Source organism: Pinus tabuliformis, chromosome J (genome assembly GCF_031772625.1).
Source record: "Pinus tabuliformis cultivar Carrire ecotype Pingquan chromosome J, CPIR1, whole genome shotgun sequence".
Lineage (NCBI taxonomy): Eukaryota > Viridiplantae > Streptophyta > Pinopsida > Pinales > Pinaceae > Pinus > Pinus tabuliformis.
In genome coordinates this window covers 632,352,266-632,372,574 of record NC_142295.1, presented here as the reverse complement: position 1 = coordinate 632,372,574, position 20,309 = coordinate 632,352,266, and the positions used below count along the sequence as shown (strand labels likewise).

At 39.2% G+C, this 20,309-nt stretch overlaps 1 protein-coding gene and 1 pseudogene across 1 annotated transcript in view; both read right to left on the bottom strand.

Moving 5' to 3' along the window:
* Window positions 1-20,309, bottom strand: part of LOC149228530 (Amino acid kinase family protein) — a 214,888-nt gene that overhangs the window by 177,324 nt on the left and 17,255 nt on the right. The window lies entirely within an intron of this gene.
* On the bottom strand, window positions 13,770-14,584 carry LOC149228531 (zinc finger transcription factor YY1 pseudogene; annotated as a pseudogene).

Here is a 20,309-nt window from a genome sequence, read left to right as displayed (position 1 = left end):
AATCCAAGCCTCACAGGAGAACTAATCATCCTGCTACACAAGAGAGTGAATCATCTTGTCCCACAAGAGAGCGAATCATCTTGTTCCAGCGCGCACCACCAGGGGAGGGTGAGTCACCCTGTGGTCGTATGTTGCTCCAATAGAACCGCAAGCCCCCCAGAGCTCCCAGAGCTCAATGTATGCAACATGCAGGACCCTTCTTCAAAGGTCTCTCGATGACTCCAAGTCGTTCAGGAAAATCACAAATTTGATCTTTCCTCGGGGCTCTGTCCTGTACATCATCTCAGTTTGATGGAGCCTCCTTGATCATCGACTTACCATATCCCAGATAAGGCAGTATTTGATGTCTATCTGCTGGAGCATTGTCAAATATGGGATTCCTCAATAATTGAATCCCATCTCTGGTTGTCACAGAGAATCACAATGGTATTCATCATGTGTACAAACAGCTCACTGAAGAGCTTCAGCAACCAGACTGCCTCACAGAAGGCCATACTATCAGCAATGTATTCTGCCTTGGTGGTGCTCAGAGTCACCGACTTCTGCTTCCTGCTCATCCAGGATATCGAGGTAGATTTCAAAGAGAAACAGCACTGAGAAGTGCTCTAGTGATCCTCCATACTGCCTGCCCACTCATCATTCGAATAATCATGTGGTTTCATATTTCAGGCAGTGTATCTCAATTCATGAGAGATTGTGCCCTGAAGATATCTTAGAAGATTCTTGGCACCAATCTAGTGAGGCTCAACAAAATATGAGCTCACCATGCTAATTGCAACACAGATGTCCAGACGAAGGTTCTTCAAGAACATCCACGCGAATGAGTTTATGAAACTCAGAGGCATTTCCCAAATCTGGTCCGACATCATTACCATATAACTTCTGAAAGTTAAGATCCTTGAGGCAGTCACAAGCTTGCAGCTTATCTTCCTACATTCAGAATCCAACTCCCTCTGTCTCCTATAAATGAGAGGGTCTGCACCTGTTAGACATAGGTGCCGGTACGAGAGGTTTATCATCCACAACCTTCGAGTAATGGTTTGGATCGGTTTCACTCCTAGTGAATCTCAGCTGCATTAGACAGCTATCAATCCTCTCATACTACGCCCGAGGTGTTTTTCTTCAAGCCATAGAGGGCTTTCTTCCATCTGTATACATGAGTCTCAAATTCCTCGGGTTGTTCCAAGCCTGTGGACCTGCTGCATGAGGGGAATGATCCCCTTATAATATTTTCCTTCGGTACATTTCAGACATGTACCTTCATGCTTCTTCTTTTTTCTTTTTTTCTTTTTTTCTTTTTTTTTTCTTTTTTTTCTTTTTTTTCCAGGCATCCTAGTCACCATCTGACTCACAGACCTCCAGTGCTGAGTCAATGGACATGGTCACTGGTGGACTTCCTGCAACTTGATACAACCCTGAACTCAAAACATCTTTAAAAGATCTATTTTCAAACACATACCTTTCATCGATAAGTGCCACCCTGTAACCTTTGACTCCCATTTCCGAGATGGACATCAGGTTCGATCAGGTACATAAAAGAGATTTTGGGGTTCCTTGCTTTCCTAGAAGAGTCGACCATTTCCTTGATGACCTGCATTACCAGTCATTCTTTTGATCATGGAAGATGTCCCAAGAATGATTGTTATCTTCATCAAGAGATGTGTCTCTGCCATTCGAACACTCCTTCGCATAACGGCCGAACTTATTTCAACAAGGCATCCGCCTTTCCTTCCACCCTTAGATCCGAACTTCCCAATGAAGTGATCTTAAGATGGACCATCATAATCTTCCACTGCGCCATTCTGATAACATTCTCTGCTTTGACTTCACCCTAGGTGAATTATGAGGAACCCATTGATCCTTCTGTCTTGTCCCAACTGTCTTCGGTGATTGCTCTTTCACTCTTGCTTGGGCATTGTCTTCACCTCAGCTCTGATACCATGTTAAGATTAGGTATGTTCTATGCTAGAGCAATTTATTTAAATTTTCACAGTTAGTAATCACATCAGCATTACGATAAACTGCAAATAGAACATAAATATAAAACGCAGAAGACAAGCCAAGACAAGAGGACACAAGATGTGGCGCAAGCCAGGGACAAACCCCACAATGTGTGGGGAAACCCTTTGATCAAATCTTCTTTTATCTTCAAAGTTCAGCAGAGAAAGAGAGAGAGAGAGAGAGAGAGAGAGTATTTACAACAGAAGTCAACACTTTGACTTATCTAGATCTAGCATAGATCATTTTGAATAATGATGAGATCAGTTGAAGACGTTCTACTTCAACTGATTCTCAAGGTGACTCCTTCACCTATCATCATTCTGCATCTCGTTCATTTGTTGTACCTTACAGTGTGCTGCACCACGTTGCACTAATCATGATAATCATCCTGCTTCATGCTGCCCATTCTTATGATTGCACTCATCAAGATGCTGCCCATGGTCCATGTATCATTGTGCTATCCATGCACATTAAATCATAGCTGCGTCCTTATGATAATACGCCCTTCTGCCTGAATGGATATTTATTGCCATAATCTGCATATATATACCTTGCCATGTATATATGTTGTGCTGCAGATTTGCCTGCGTATATGAGCATAGGTCAAAATTTATGATTCTTCATATATCGTATATCACTGTCCATATATATATATACATCATGTAACTTGAATCACCCCAACGTATATATATTGCTGCTCATACTACCCATATGCATCATGCTGCTCATACATATAAGTCCATATCACACTGTCAACAGGCTTCCATTAATACATTGACAATTTCATTGCCCAGAACGTAAGATGTGTTCTAGCTACATAAATCTTTCCATTGTGACAGCGTAGTTCTCATGATAGCGTTTGTATGCATGAGTTTCCATGAATCCGTGTGGAGTTCCTTTATCTGCACAGAAAGGTATTTATGACTTTGTATATGGTCTACATATCTTCATGTAGCTGTGCGTAGAATCCTCATCATGTATAGGTTTCCATGACTGTGTGGACAACATACATGAATGCGTTCCAATGCCTGCGGCTTTATCTTTTCCACTTGACTGTGGCTATATCTTTTCCACTTGACTGCGGCTATCACTGTGTGGATAGCGTACACGAACAGAACTGCTCTTGTTGCGTTTAGGGCTCCTTTTGCTGCGGCTTAGGGTCAGTCGATGACTGTGTATTATGGCTCCTCAGATCTGCTGCTTATACTGCTTCCTTAGCTGCGAATTAGGCCTTCATAGATTCCGGCTTTAGACTTCTTTATCACTGCGGATTTAGCACTCTCTTGACAGTGAATTAGGGCTCCTTTACGACTGTGTACAAGGGCCTCTTGGACGGCAGATTAGGGTCTCCCTTTGAGTGTAGATTAGAGCTCTTCTTAACAACATATAGAGCCTACCTTAACTGCGTATGGAGCCTTCCCTTTGATGCGGATTAGAGCTTCTCTTCACAGCGGCTAGATCTCCTTTAGGACAGGGTATAGGGCTCTTCTTAGGACTGCGTATTAGACCTTCCCTAGTGCTGTGTATGATGCCTCCTTGACTGCGTATATGACTGCGGCATGTGGTTTGACTACTTCTTTCCTGCATATGGTTCAAGAACAACATTGTATACGTATTTACAAGAACTGTGTATTAGTAATTGCTGAGCATACAGAAGATGACAACGTATAGAGTTCATTTGTTGTGCGTAGTTGCTTCCATTGCCAACGTTCAACATTCATCGTTGTGCATATAAGAGATGTGCTGTCGGATTCATTATAGATTAGGGCCCGCGTGCCTCGTATCCAACTCTGTCTGTTGCTCATCCTCATATGCCTGCGGCTTCCTGCGGTTAGGGCATCAACCTTGGGCAAGTGTATCTTTTGGTTCTCTCCTTCCAAAAACCCAGACGTGGAGAGGAGATCACCTCAAGAATACATGTCCAAAATGACTTCGAATCCTCACCAATTTATACTAAAAATGTAGAGGTTGAATAGACACGTCGGTTGGGCTTCTAGAGCCTACATAAGTGCTGGTCGGCTTGATAATAATTACATAAACAAAATAAATTCATATCTCCATAAATATTTATCGGAATCGGATGATCTTTGGATCAATCCTACACCTCTCGACGAGAGGGATCCAATAAAAATATCAGCTGCCATAAATAAACCGACCCACATGGAGTTTGGCCCTAGTTGCCAATTTAACAGAGCGGCAGGGATAGTAAGGCCAGAAGGAAGTTTCTCCAGTCCGGTGAGTGCATAGTAGAGAGTCAATGAGTGCCACAGAGAGGCAAAGCAGAGCTTCAGAGGGAGATTTGTATTTTGCTAAGGAGAAGTCGAAATTTAGTGCCAGAAGCCGGAGTGGGAGCCTAGAAGCCAGGAGGATTGATTTTCCAGATAGCAGTTGATCAGTTAGCAAGAGAGACGTTGGTCCAAGCTGGGTTACGCAAATCTGCATAGGCTGATGCAAAGGCAGCACGGGGGCAGCAAGAGACAGCTCATCTTGAGCCAAGGTCAGTGCCAAATCACCGGTGGGAGTGATGTTTTTCTCGCTAGATCTCCTGGAAAGCTAGATTTGAGCTTCCATAGACTTGTACTCAAATTTACTACTGCATAATAATAAATTATAAAACCCTCAGCTGCTGCACCAGTTTTACTAAGTTGGATTTTTCCGGGGACATTGGTCCAAAAATCACAGTGTTATTTGTGTGTATGTGCATCTATTCTTCCAGCATTATTTTTCTTCCGCAGTATTTATTTTGTGAAGGCTGCAGTGTATTAGTTTCGATATTTGTCGTAGGAAACTGCAAATAATTTGTTCAGTTAATTTAACAAATAGAAGAAACTTAATCAGTTGTTGTAGTAGGATTCGGGGTTTCTGAATTGTCACATGGTATCAGAGCACAGATAGAAGCCGGAGCGCTCAGTAGCAGAAAGGAAAGAAGAATTTCAAAACTTTGCATAGGCAACAATTCGAAACCCTCAAAGGCAGCGCAGTCCTTGGGCCAGAAGGGTCAGTTTCTGAGAAAAAATTATTTCTCTGAGAGTCGACAGAGAATAGATTTTCCAGATCAAAGGTTACCAGAGGTAGAGGGAGACGCAATATTTTCCTTGCAGAGCAGATCTTCAGTTGGGACGCAGTTATTTTGCAGCAGTTTGCTAGTGCAAAATAGCGTCAGGAGGAAGGAAGAGCACACACTAAGGGAATTCTTTCCTCAGGGGACTTCTAGCCCAGAAGTTTGAATTTTCCTAGCAAAGCAGCAGTAGTTGTGAGCAGATTTTCCCACTCCAGCAGGGAGTGCGTAGAGCCAGTCAGCAGTTGCGCAGAGGAGAAGAGGAGGAATTCGACATTTTTGCAGAGATGGCATCAGCAAGGCTGAGAGATCAGGATCGGTTGGACGGAGCCTCCAACTACGTGATCTGGAAGGCAAGAATTTCCTGTCTTCTAGATGAGTACGATCTCAAAGCTTATATCAATGGCATGGCAGCTATACCCGCAGATGCAGATGCAGATCCGCTTAAGACCTACAAGAAGGAGACGGCAAAGGTAAAGAGGTTGATTCTCGATGGGGTTTGAGATCATGTGGTGTCTCACATAGTTGGCAAAGATACTGCCCGACAGATGTGCGAAGCACTTACTACGCTATACGAGGGATCTTCCGAGCAACAGAAGATGTATCTTGAGAAGTTGAGATGCACGAGGATGCAAAAAGGGGAGCACATAGACCCATTCCTTACTAGGCTTCAAGATATTCGAGATCAGCTGTCTGCAGTAGGGTCAGCGCCTCAGCCTACTGAGTTGGTGCAGTTTGCTCTAAACAGCGTTTCCAAAGAGTGGCAAGTCTTCGTCCAGAGTATTCTGGGCAGAGAAAAGTTGCCAGACTGGGATCGTATGTGGGTTGATCTGCAGTAGGAAGAGATGAGGCGAGATTTGGTGAAGACCACCATCACTGGCAGCAACAGCAACAGTGGGACGAAGCAAGTAACGGAAGAAGAAATAGGCAAAGTGCTCTCCACAACCCCACAAATTTTCCACAACCACACTCCAGAAATAAGCAAAGTGCTCTCCAAAGCATGGGGATTAACTTCTGAATTCCTGTTTACTAAAGGAACGAAAACAATAGACTTCAACAAGCTTCAGCAGGAGGAACGAACTTGGATCACCTATGCAAATAGCAGGCCTAAGTTTCCAACCATTCCTAAAAAGAAAGAGGTGCATATGAATTGGAAAATCAAACTAAAAGAGAAAGAATTCATCCTATGGATGAAAGCTCTCAATAGACCGTGTCTTTTCTTTGATGGAGCATCAAAGTCAAATCCGAGGAAAGCAGATGCAGGAGGCATTCTAATTGAACAAGGCATGCATAATTCCATTGCCTTTGAATGGGGATTAGGCACAACCTCAAACAACAAGGTTGAGGCTTATGGACTCCTCTTGAGAGAAAAAATATTAAAACAAAGAAATATTTTGAATCTGATTATCTTGGGAGATTCAATTATCCTCATTCAAGCCATGGTCAAGAAGATCAATTCGAAGAATGCAGCATTGAGCCAAATAACAAAAAGGATCAGTCAACACCTAATCAACATGGGACAGGTCACTTTCATGCACATATTAAGGGATAATAATAAAACAACAGATATCCATGCAAATAGGGTTGTGGCACGGCCTCCTGGAGAAGCATGCATTGCAAATGACTCCTTTCATCTTCCAATACCTTAATCTCTCCTCCTTCCTGCCAATCCAATCAAAGTCTTTTTGTAATATGGGTTGGCCCTCTTCAAAATCTGCTCCTATCTTATCAAACCTGATATATAATCCTTCACAAATCTTTCTCGTTCTCAACCTCTCGCCAAGTCCGACTTCCAAGGCTAACAGACTCCCTCATGACTCTCGTGACTCCCCTTCGACCTTATCTAACTTGATGATCCCTCCCTGCTATCTCGTCTATTTATATCCTCTCATCTTCGATGCTCCCCTCACTCCTCTCCGTCACACTCCATCTCTCAGTATCGTTGCCTCCCTGATCTTTCATTCAGCCTATCCTCTCCTCGGTTGAGCTTCCTGTGTTTTTAAACTTTCCTATCTTCTAAGGTTGGCCTCCCCTATTTCGAGCGCCTATGTCCCTCTCTGCCACTCGGGCTCTGCGTTTAAGCATGCCTCTCTGTTGATTCACGGTTGCTCTCCTCAGTTTTCACATCCTCCTCATTGTAGTACATCCTTTCAATATTCATCTCCTCTGCCTTTCCATATAGCTTCGCTCCTTCCCTTATCGAGGAGCTCCTCCTTTAACAACTATAATCAAACCAGTGCAAAGCTCATCTTCAACAACAAAGGGAACATGGATCCTCTGGAAAAAGCTTCCAAGAATGACAAGTGCGTCTAGTGCAGAGCTAATAAGTTCATGATCGACCAGCTGAGAGAAACTGTCAAAGATATTCGGTATCAGGCAAAGTCAGAAGATGCCTTTCTTATGGGAAGACTCGCCCATCAAAACTCAGAAATCGAAGCTCTCAGCAATCAGTGCACACATTTGGAGGAATCCATCATCTTCCTGAAAGGGATTCTCACCAACTAGACTAGAGAGAAATATGGGTATCAAAGCAGCAGAATTTTATTCAAAACAAGAACCTTTTGTTAATCAAAAATAGGAACTTTCAGCAATTTTAATTTGGATCAGCATATGCATCAGCGGTTTTTATGAAATGTAAATGTCAAGCTTTTTTGCTTTAGTGTGTAAGAATTTACAAGCAGTTTGTAGTTGGTAAATTAGGAACTTATGAACTCAGCATCTCTGTTGATTAGAATTGTGCTCTCTTTGCCTTCCCTCTCAGCTTGGCTGGTTCCAAAATCTATGTAATGGGAGCTTGCTCCTACCTCTTTTTTTGAATAGAAAAACTAATACTCGACTATGTTTAAAAAAAAAGTAATCTAGTAGGAACAAATTTTGTAAAGGTCTATCCAAACTACTGAGGATTAACCAGGGTAAAAGCTTGCAATGCATCAACTACAGAAACATGTCGATTCCCAATCTTCTCAATGCGAACTAGTTCATTTAGAAGCAACCTAAGCTCAACCCATTTCTAGTGAAGTTTTGTAGGCTCTAGATTATCTAGAAAATCCACGAATTGGTCTACCAAACGTTTTCCATTTGCAACACTAACCTTGAGATCTCCATGTCCATGAATCCAATTTCCTTCATACTATGAAGAAACAAATCGTGGCAGTTGAGAATCAAGGATAGGATGTAACAATAGGAGCCCAAGAAGAGGTAAAAGGGCCTTCAATTTTGAATGTATATCCAACCCTTGCATTTCCAATGTGGTTGCAGATTCAGAAAGGATTAGATCACAAGCAAAGTGATGGTACAAAGCATGAGTATCTTGCAAGTAAACATCCTAAATTATCTCATGATTAATAGCTTCAGCTATGGTTGATAACAACGCCTGTTGAAGTTGACTATCTTCACAGCATACCAGATTTATACATGAAAAATTAGGCATCCACACAAATGTGTTATGCGTGTAAGTCTTGTTGTCGCTCAAATTGTACAGGCACCGCGACAATGACTCAGATCGGGGGTTATCACCCTGATCCCCAACCGCTTCGTTCTAGCTGTCTCCCAACAGCAAGTTATCGGGGGTAGACCCTATGGAAATGAGATGATGAAGGACAAGTTGGAAACCAAATAGTCTGAGAGACACAATTGAGTGGCCAAGCACTTGTTTAGATCTAGCAAGATTTTAAAGATTAGATTGAATTTATATATTTGAGACTAGTGCCTTATGGAGTCAACACTCTTGCTTTATAAATTTGAGACCAAGTATCGGATGGACAAATGTTGCTTTAATGTGTTACTATCCTATATGAAATGCAATTCCTAAGACCTATGTGAAATGCAAAGATCTTGGTTAATTTTAATTAAATGCCTAATCTAAGTATGACCTTCCCTTAACTATTTTGAAGTTGGGCTCCAAGGTAGGTTGTGGGAAGGAGGCCAACAAGAAGCAAGCAAGGGCTTGATTAACGATACCTTCTGTTAGGCTCCTATCACCCGATGCCTCCAATGCTGCAGAGACTGTGGCTCTGACGACTGCAAGGTCACCATGTTAACTACTGAAGAGTTGTCTAGGCCCCTCAAGCTAGATGAGAAGGGTTGTCCTAGAAATCTATCAACCAAGCTTATGCTTGGAGGTAAGTTTTAAGATGCAAGACTAGCTTAAAATGATATGCAAGGTGAAATTAGAGAATGATCTTTAAGTTGAGATTGTTAATGTTTCAAGTACTTTATTTATGGTTAATCTTGAGTTATATCAACAAGTACTTATTAATGATATTCAAGAGACAATCTCAATTATAAGAATAGGAGGATAACCACAAGATAAAATTGCTATGAGATGAATGCTCTGCACTAACTTAGAATTCAGAAAATAGATATCCACTTAATACATGAACCACAAGTCAAATGACAACTAGAGCACTTATCCTTTCAAACAATTAGCCAATGATTTTTTATGCAATGTAACAAGATTATTCAATGCCCTTAACTTTTCAAGACATGCCAAACAAGACAAATGCTTTGCCAAGGTGCTCAAGATAACAATGATAATAGAAAATGCAACCAATGCTTCTTAGTCAAGTAAGAAAATGCCAATGATCGTTCAACTTAGGAGATGTCTAACATAATCAAGACGACCTTCAAATCTCCTTAAGTGCCAATATAAAGTTATCTTTCAATAATGTGTTAGAATTATACCAAACTTGTCCAACAATATATCTCTTATCTAATGCAAACAGTGATTGCTCAGCAAGCGTATAAATGCTCTTATACAGCTAGGAACCTTCAAGATATACCAATGAAAAGATGCCAAAAAAAAGATATATTCGTTTAAATCAAGAAGTCCCTCAGTTACTTAACACTTTTAATGCCAATAAAACAAAAAGGCTTTCAGCCTTAGTGCAAAATTAGGAACACCTAGATGGCCAATTTCTTAAGAGATCTTTCAAGCTGAACTATAAACTGTAAGCAATTTGATAATTCCTTGGTGACAAGCTACTAAAAACAAGAATTCTGATATGCTTTATGTCAATACCCACTTGTATATTTTAAAAGAGAAGAAATAGTGTTGTTAACGAACTTGCCAAGATTATGTCAAAGTGATAATCATATGGTTAGATCAGCAACACCTTTAAGATTTTCAATGCCAATGTGAGGCTATCTTTTAATGAGACGAGAGTAATACCAAGGCTATCCAATGAAATGCTCAACAAAATACCTCTTATCCACTGCCTATAACCTTATGAGTAAATGAGAGCACTTTCAAGCAATGTATTCAGAATTTCAAATGACACAAATGAGTATCTTCAGGACAGCAGAGAATTACTTATGCTTCAATAACAGAAGAGCAGTAAATAATTTTAGTACAGCAGTAAGCAATTTCTTATGTTAAATAGTCAAAATATTTCAGATTTGCTTATTTCTTTGTCTCTGTTTGGATTAGAGGGAGAACAGAGAAAGTATGCTTGTGCCAGTGATGAGCTTCAGATTTCTAAAACGCTTATGCCAGTCATTAAAGGACTTATGAGCAAGACAAATAATACCTCAAGGAGTTTAATAATTCTCTGATATACTAGATAAGTTTAATGCCACTGTATTCAACCACTGTTGTGCAATATTAGTTGACTGAAATAAGAAGGTAAGGGTTTAGAAAATGCACACCAGAGAGCCTCAAGGGCATGAAGACACTTATCAGATCTGTCAACAAAATTCTTTTGAAGATGATCCTCCTGCAATACAAACATACCTCAAGTTCTCTGCATAAATCAATGATCAGCCTCAGAAAATTTTCAAAATCACACCATTGACTGAAAGGTGATTGGAAGAGGCAACGCTATGAGGTCTTGAAGCAGCGTTGAAGATTAGGAGGCCTTAGAGGCCACAGGAGTGAAGATGAAGGGGAAAGGAGGGCAATGCAGCCCAGATTAGGGACAGCGTTAGGCTGGAAAGAGGGAAAAAGGGTGCCGCAGGGGTTACAAGGGCGAATTAGGGACAGCGTTTAGGGATGACGCTGCCAGGAGTTTAGGGCTCACAGCAGGCAGGAAAAGGCCTCACGGCCAATGACAAAGGGAAGGAAAAGGCCAGCAGAGGGAAGGAGATAGCTACAGGGATCACAGTAGATTTAGAGGAGGCAGGCCGTAAGGATTTGGAGGCTGCGGAGGGCAGAAGGAAGGTGCCCCAGGGAAAAGAGAGAGGAAAAATCCCACGGCTAGGGCTTGGAGGGGAGGAAAAGGGCTGCCTCAGGGGAAAGAGGGCAGCGGCAAGCCTAGAAAGGCCCTCTTGGGCTCAACGCTGGGTCTAGGGGGTCAATGAAACCCCAAAAAAGTTATCTCTGCAAAAATTAATTTCAGATTTACGATCTCCAAAATGTGCCCAAATCGTCACTGGAATTTTCTTGAAAATGAAGAACTTATCCTTGGGATTGGAGAAAAAATATTAGAGGGTGGATATTGCCTTCCTAGGCCTAGATCCATCTCTAGAAACCCTCTTAAATTTCAAGGATTGAAACCCTTAGCAATTCTTCAGATCTAGCTTTGAAATCCACCTGCACAAATAAAATTTAAAAAGCCCGAAAACCCAATATGTACAAAAATTTAAAATAGATCCCAAAACCCCAACTACAAACAAGGGTTAGAAGATAAAATTATTTACAAAATATATTTTACAATATTCACAATAAATTTCAAGCTCTAATTAGCAGATCTATCTTTATTTGCACAATTAAATTGGAGATAAATGAGTAAAATAAGAGTTTTTTAATTTTGAGCCATGGTCAAGATCTTTGCAAAACCAATCATTAGATAGATCTTGAAAATTTAACACAGTGGGCTCTTAGGTCTCTGGACTTGGGAGTTGGTTGGTCCAACCAAAGACTTTCCTTCCTGCCTAAGATCTGAATCTGATTAAATCTTTGCACACTTAAGATTAAATTTTTAGCTTCAAAAGGGGCCGAATACACGTTAACACCTTCAAGATCTAGAGATACCTGCTAGATCAATCAAGTTAGAACGTTTTTCTAAACCCAATACCTAATGCAAAATACTTGTGCAAATAGATAATCCAATTGTTGGCTAATGAAACGAAAAACTTATAAAATTTAATTCAATGGAACATTTAAGCACATTATTCAGAAAAATATTACCAGTAGACCAAAGAGGAACACTACCATGAATAAATCCCAAAGTCTTTTCTATTAATTCCAGAAAAATATTACAGTAGCAGAGCTTGACTCAAAGCTTTCTCAAAAAAATTCTGTAACTTGAGAAGCAAATGACTCCTAATTTATAGATAAATCCTCCAAGTGGATAATAACGGCTAGTTGGCTTGATCCCTGTCAAAATAATCTTGACTGTTGATAGATTTTTTATCATCTTTTAATCTCCACCATCGAAAATCTTTATTTTTAAGAAATTTTCGAATTTCTCATAAAAACCATTTTTAATTAGCTCAAAAATAATTATTTTGAGTTAATTTCCTTAAAAAATTGACTTTGACTTAACCACCAAAGCCGAAGGGTCCAATTTTTCTTGAAATTTCCAATATTCCCTTGGTGGAGGACCTCCTAAAATTAATTTCTTTAAGACCCACGATTTTTTCCACTTGGAGAATTTAATTTCTCTAGGATCTTAATTTTGACTCAAATTAATTAAAGTTTTGGCTTCATAATTTAATTATTTTTTTTGCCAGAAAATTTAATTAATTGACACTTGAGAGGATTAATAATTTTTCTACCCTCTAATATTTTTGCCATGGTGTCTAAGTATGAGGGACCACGCACTAAAATATTTGTCTACATAAGATAATAACATTTCAACCCTCAAAAGGGGAACACTCGTTCATTATAGACCCTCAATTTATTACCCAATTCTACGACTCAATATGATCTAGTAAACCAAATGATATGTAATAAAATAATTTAGCCAATTAGCTTAAATTATTCCCAAATCACTTTTACAAAAGACTCAATTAAAACACCAGGACTCACCTAAGACCTTAACGATAAATTCCACCCTAGCTTTGGGGTGAGTCTGGAGGGAAAAACTCTACCAACCATCTGTGTTTAGAAACATCAATGAATCAATGAGATGAAAAAAAACCTAGGATGAAATTGGTCGCTGAAATAAAAAGCTTACCTAGGTTGTTACATACATACATGGTCTTACTATGATCATTTACATTAACATTTTGCAGAATGGGTTTACAACTTTGACAAACTGACAACTGATGATGATGAATTCAGCATGATCTGAATGCTCGAACATGATGGAATCCCTTTTGCGAAAAAGTGTACTACTAAAGGGTAGTTGACACGAAGTGGTCAACAGTGGCCTTTTCCAATCATATATGAAAATAACATGCAAGCTATGTTTATCTTCCCTTGTTTTGACAAGAAAGATGTATAAGTGCTAAACATATCATGATTGAAAATATTTATTCCTCTACCCTGTATTCTTCTTCCCTTTCTTTCATTATCATCACATACATCATCAAATTTGTCATGCTTTGTATTCTCTTTTTATCCCAACTCATTAGATTGTGACGACTTGTTCAAACTGTTGTAACATTTTTATGTTTCTTTGTGTGTGTGAGCTCTCCTGGATAGCTTCTGCAAATTGTCGACCCATAATTTCCCCACTGGGCCCATATGATCTCAAACCTGTATCTTCCTAGTCTTCTCCTGTCTCTTCACTATCTTCCACAAATTTTCTAGATCTTGTTTTCGCATTTAAAACAACCACAACTGCACGCAAAAACTTACTGTGAAAATTTGTTGAAAGAATGTCTTTGAACTAACCCGAAATATCCTGGAACCTATCATGATGCCAACATTCATGCCATTTTCACCTTGGTTGCTTCCTTGATCCATTTCACCTTTGCTATCACTCCCATTTTTTCCATTTTCTTTGGCAGTGTAACTCACATGTTGTTTTCTGAGGTGAATATTTAATTTATACTCGCAACCCATGTAAGGACACAAAAATGGACGATCTGAAGGAACAGAGCCATATAGTGAAGTTGGAACTTTTGGACGACGAAACTCCCTTTTTGTCTAAGGGGTAGCTTCATCACATTAGCCAAATTCCTCTCATGTGTGGACCTAATGTGAGCTTTTAACTTGTATTCACATGCATACCTTTTTCCACATTCTTCGAATGGACAAATAAGATAATTCTCTGGTGAATGTGTTTGCATATGTGCACGCAAGTTAAAATCCAACGAAAAAGCCTTACCGCAAACTTCATTTGGACATGTAATATGTTTTTCTCTCGTATGGATTGGAAAATGTCTCTTCAACTTGGAGCTATCCAGAAATTTCCTACCACATCCTTCATAATGACAAACATGTAGTTCCTCCTCGTGCACATGTGAATGCTTCCACAAATCATGTATAAAATTCTTTCCACAACCTTTATAGTTGCAAAGGCAAACCCTTGGGGGAAGTAATTCAGACCCTGGCTCCTTCTCTTGTTGCCCTAAAGAGATGATAACACCTTGATCTTCTTCTTCTTGCTTAACGGTGTCGATCTTTTCTTCTTCCATTGAACCACAGCTTACGCAGTGAGATTGACCAGTCCATACTTGTTGTCTTGTATCTTTTCCATATTTAGTGTTTGTAACTGCTAAATGATCTGAAGCAGACGTTTGAAAACCATCATCATGCTTCTTCTTTTTTGTTTTACTAGATTTTCACAAGCACTTGTCTGCTTCACGTATCGCCATGACCACTTTTTTGAGTATGCCTTTATCCTTGCTTCAGCTTCTTCTGTACTTTGTTTTTCTGCCTTGGGCTCATTATTAGTATCACTTGATTTGTTTTTCTTGCAGCCAACCCAAAAGTCATTCCAATTCCTTATAACTACTTCATGTTGTGCCCTTATCATTAGGTTCAAGAGATTGATCCTCTTCATTTTCCAACTCCTCTAATTTTGTAAGAGCCACTCTGTTCCACTATTGCAATTTTTTCATAGTTTATGTTTGCTACTCTTCCAGCTTCCTCTGAGACTGTGCATACTCTTTGCCAAAAAATGCTTCCAGTTGTTCCATCTTCAAACACCCTTCAAGCTGGACGGAGAGCCAGCTTTGATACCACTGTAGTATCCTAGGGTGATTTCGGCCTAGGGTTTTCAAGCATCTAGGGCTTTCAAAAAAATTATTTTGCTCATTCAATGAAAACAACAGCTCATTCAATAACATAGAATTTTATGATTCACACTAATTATCATTATTCAGTTATCAACAACCATATCACTATCACTGTTCATATAGTAAAATTCAATCATTCAATGATGAGTTCCAAGTTCCACAGAAAATACCAATGAATATTTATGCCCTTATAAACCAATAACCTGATCTGTCTTATACACAACTAGTGTTCTAGTAAATCATGATTAGAGACAAACTAAACTAACCCCAAATCTGAATCTGCTATAGGAGGACTAAATGTCGAGTTTCAAGACCTGTTGACTTGCACCAGTCAAACAAGCTTCAAGAAACTTCTTTGTCTGTTGTGAGGTTTCTATTATCATTAGATTGTTTCAATATAAGGAGGTTTCTATTATCCTCAGATTCAAGTGTAACTTCGCACCAAGTCCGACTCAGTGCATTTCCTTAGAGAAACTTGGGTGGCTTCTTCAAGCCTCCGATCTGTGGTTACAGAAATACCTCGCTTGCCTCAAGAACCTCGTCAATTGGCCTCAAGAAGTTCAGATTTGTCTGCCTCAGATGGTTTCATAATGCCTCAATCTTTGGCCTGTGCTATAAGGGACTTGGCACGCTTCAGGATAAGGGTTAACTGCCTAAAAAAGGTGACATTTAAGCTTCAGGAGGGCTTCATCTTGCTTCCAATAACTACTCCTGCCATAGGGTGATTTACAAGGAATTAGACCTTAGGAAAGTTGACCTTGTTCCAAGAGTAGTTCATTGTCTTAGGACTATGATCTGTTCATAAATTTAGCATCAGAATACTCGTCTAGACTTAGGTTTATCTTATTGCCTCAGGACTTCAAACCGATCATGAATTAACCTCAAAGATTTCGTCCAGCTTCGGGAAACTTGATTTGATTTGTTTCTCCTTAGAGAATTCCTTGTGTCAGAACAAAGAAAGAAAGAAAAAAATAGAATTGACTAGGGTGGAATCTTTCACCACCGAAATTAGTAGGGAAAAAGGGGTCTTAAAACCTTCAGAGCCTCAGGGTCAAAGAAAAACAGAGATAAATGATCCAATCCAATGATGCATTAATTGAATCTAACCCTCTTGTATTTATAGATTCCCTTGAGGGGATCTTTCTCCTTAATTAATTGAGTGAAGTTTAAACCAAACCCTATCTTTGGGCTTTTTGCCCCAGCTACGCCAAAACTTACCCTCTGTTGCCCAAACATTGAATATTTTGGGGTTTTCCCCTTTCTCAACGACTATAGCCAACGGGGATCGATAGGCCACTTCGTCTCTCAAACAATTAATCTTTTGAGGATATTACATCGCACATCTAAATTGTGCACTCATACGGATCACCACATATCCGTCTTTTCACACTCAACTAATTTAACTAAATCCAAGTGAAATCTAATTTAATAAAATTTACCAAGAACATTCTACACAACATTTACTTTTACAACAATGGATGTTGAAAATTGGCAACTCAGGGATAAATTTCATTTCTGACAATTCTAAAGTGACTTTAGAAAATTAGAAAGTCATGTCTAGCATCTCAAGCATGACTTTCCAAAAATAGTAAATCACCTTGCATCAATTGGTAATCAAGTATAGATGTTGGAAAATCACTTATCATTAATCAATCTTAATAGTTCAATTTTTGACTTAATCATCAATATTATCATTACCTTTATTATTATCCTTATGATACTATGACATTATTATTATTAAAAGGAACTTCAAGTCACCTTACCTTCATCACTTAATCACTTTGTACCTCTATGTCTCACATAGCACATCGTAACTCTCTCTCTCTCTCTCAATGGATATGTTTCACTCTCATTAAAGTCTTGTCATAAAAGATTCTCTTACGCTTTCATTAATGCAAATGTTACTCTCTCTCTTACGCACTCATTAAGACATGGCATATTCCTCTTACTCACAATAAAAGCATGTCATAAAATATTCCTCTTACACCTCCTTAATGGCATGAGTTACAAAGGCATGCGTACCTCCTTAATGGCATGAGTTACAAAGGCATGTGTACCTCCCTAAATGGCATATGTAACTCTTCAAAGCATGTGTATTGCTCCTTTATGACCAGAATTTGTTGCTCCTCCTATATATGTATCTCATATCATCTCTTGTGAAAGAAGGATTCAAACTTGAGAGAGATATGGAGAGATTTGAAGAAGATTGTGAGAGAGAGAGACTTGGAGAGTAAACGCAGAACTTGAAGGTTGATTCAGTGTTTGCATCAGTTGCTGCTACCAGTGATTTTCACGCTGCAACTTGTTCAGATTTGGGTGAACTTACTCATTCTCTTGATCTCTCATTGTACTTTGTATCTGTGTTGAACAACTGATATCTAATAGAAAAAAAATCTGGTTGGGTTTTCCCCTAGTGGGTTTTGCCCTGGTCATTGGACCTAAATTCTCTGTGTCTTATCTTGTTCTTGGTTGTCTTCAATTGTACATTTGGTTTATGTTCTAACTACAATTACTTAACTAATATTGCAGCCAAAAAAGAAGTTTTGGAATAAGTAATTGTTACAACATAGAACATCACAATTTTAACATGGTATCAAAGCATTGGGTGAAGACAAGCCCAAGAAGATAAGAGTTGTCATCCTTCTATTTTCTGCTGAAATATCACTTGTTGCTCCTTCTATTTACTATTGAAATATCACTTGCTGCTGAAATATGTTTGACTAGATCAAGATGTCTTCTTCTTTCTTTAAGAATGAAGAGAAGTTGAATGATGCTTCAAATTTTGATCCATGGAAGGCAAGTTTGGATATCACTGTTGAGGAACATGATGTACTGGAATATGTTGTAGGTGAGGTAGCAAAACCACCAAAAAATTCAAATGTTGCTATCAAGGATAGGTACAAGAAAGAAGAAATCAAGACTAAAAAAAAATATCCTTTATTCTCATGGAGACCATCTTATCACCTATGTCTCCAACTTGAAGAAATCGAAAGAAATGTATGACAAGTTGATCGGAATGTATCAAGTAAACAACTTAAGTCAAATCTTTGCTTTGAAGAATAAACTCAAGGACATTAAGATGAACCGAGGAGAGACCATTCAAGCAAACTGCATGAGGATATCAAAAATCAAAGGATCAACTGTCAACTATTGATGAAATTGTATTTGATAAAGAGTTGGTGTTGATTACGCTTGGAAGCCTTTCTCCTATTTGGTTCCCACATTTAATGAGCTCCTGCAAAAGTGCAGTCAAGAAGAGGCCAGAATAATTTCCAGATGAAGAATTCCCAAACATGAAGAGGGAGAACCTACTGCCTTTGTTGTCCAAGGCACGAAGCAAAAAGGAAGAAGAGGTCATCATTTTTCAAGAAAGCCTGCTCCCAGATCCAACATTTCCTATAAATGGAACAAGGACTTATCAAAAGTTCAATGCTACAACTGCCATAACCATGGCCACTATGCCCGTGAGTCTCCTGAAAACAGAAGAGCAACAACTTCAGATCTGATTATAGAAGAAGAAGAGAAGCTCATGTTGTTCGTAAAGAAAGTCATTGTTCTTCCAAGACTTCAAGGAACCTAAGGTATGATAATAGTGCAGATGAGACACAATTAGAGTACTTTCTTGTTTCTGCTCTTTCCAGTTCCACTCCTGCAAATTCTTGTGATAGCTGGCTTATTTATAATGGTGCTTCAAGGCACTTTACTGCGTATAAAAAAGTTCTCTCAAATCAGGTTGAGAGGGAGACGGATCTGAAAAACATACTTGGAGATAACTCTACATATCCTATAAAGGGATCTAATTATGTTTCTTTTCATCTAGATGAAGGTAAAACTATTTCTCTTCAAGAAGTTTTGTATGTACCTGGTCTAAAAAAGAATCTTGTATCTATATCTTTTTTAGAAGATAAAGGAATGAAAATTGCTTTCATAAATGGAAAAGTTCTCACTTGGCCAATGAGATCTAGCATGAGAGATGTCTTCACTATGGGATCGAGGTTTGAAAGTCTCTATGAATTCAATGGAAGACCAATGCATGCGTTGATTCATGACAGCAATCATCAATGTAAACTTTTGCACCGAAGGTTCGCTCATCTACACTAAAAAGCATTGCCCCATGTGAGAAAGATGGTTTCCGAAATGTCGGAGATTAGATTGGACCATGGTGGAGTTTGCCAAGAGTGTGCAAGTGGTAAGCATGTAAAGGGACCATTCCCTTCAAGCAAATGCAAAACCAGTCAACTCTGGTAGAAAAACAAAATGGAAAGCAGATCAAAGTCTTCAGATATGACAACGGAAGAGAGTTCACTTCAAATGATTTCATTGACTTTTGCAAAGAAGTTGGAATCAAAAAAGAGACCACCGTACCATATAACCCATAACAAAATAGTGTGTCCGAAAGAAAGAACAAGACCATCATGGAAGCACTTAAAGTTGTGTTGCATGATCATAAGCTATCAAAGTTTCTTTGGAAAGAAGCTGCTAACACTGTTGTTTATGTCCAAAATAGATCTCCACACCGAGCCTTAAACAACAAGGCTCCTAAAGAATTTTTCACTAGTGAAAAGCCTGAAGTTGGGCACTTGAGGATCTTTGGTTGCCCTGTCTACTTTCATGTGCCAAAGGAAAAGAGAACCAAGCTAGAAGTTTCAGGTAAGAAAGGTATGTTTGTTGGTTATTGTGAAAATTCTAAAGCTTACAAAATATAAGTGTCAGGTCAAAGAACTATAAAGTTTAGCAGGGATGTAACATTTGATGAAGATGCATCTCTTGAAAAGGCAAGAGACACTCCTCCCCCTGCTAATGTTGAAAGTCCGGATGATGCCTTATATACTCAAGAAGATCTTGAGCCTAAGCCTGATCTTGTTGATGAACCCATGGAGCCCATGGACCCCTTGGATCCTCCTCCAAGTCATCCTCCTGCTAGAAAGAGGCCATTATGGCTTCGTGACACTCTACAAGATGTTGATAGACATGTTGTCCCCAAAGGAACCTTCAAAGAAAGCAAGAAACCTTGTCAGTTCCAGGGATACATTGTAGCCATGAGCAACATTATTCAGGCTAAACCATGCACTTTTAAATAAGGATCAAGTATGGAAAGATGCAATTGCTGAAGAATATGAGT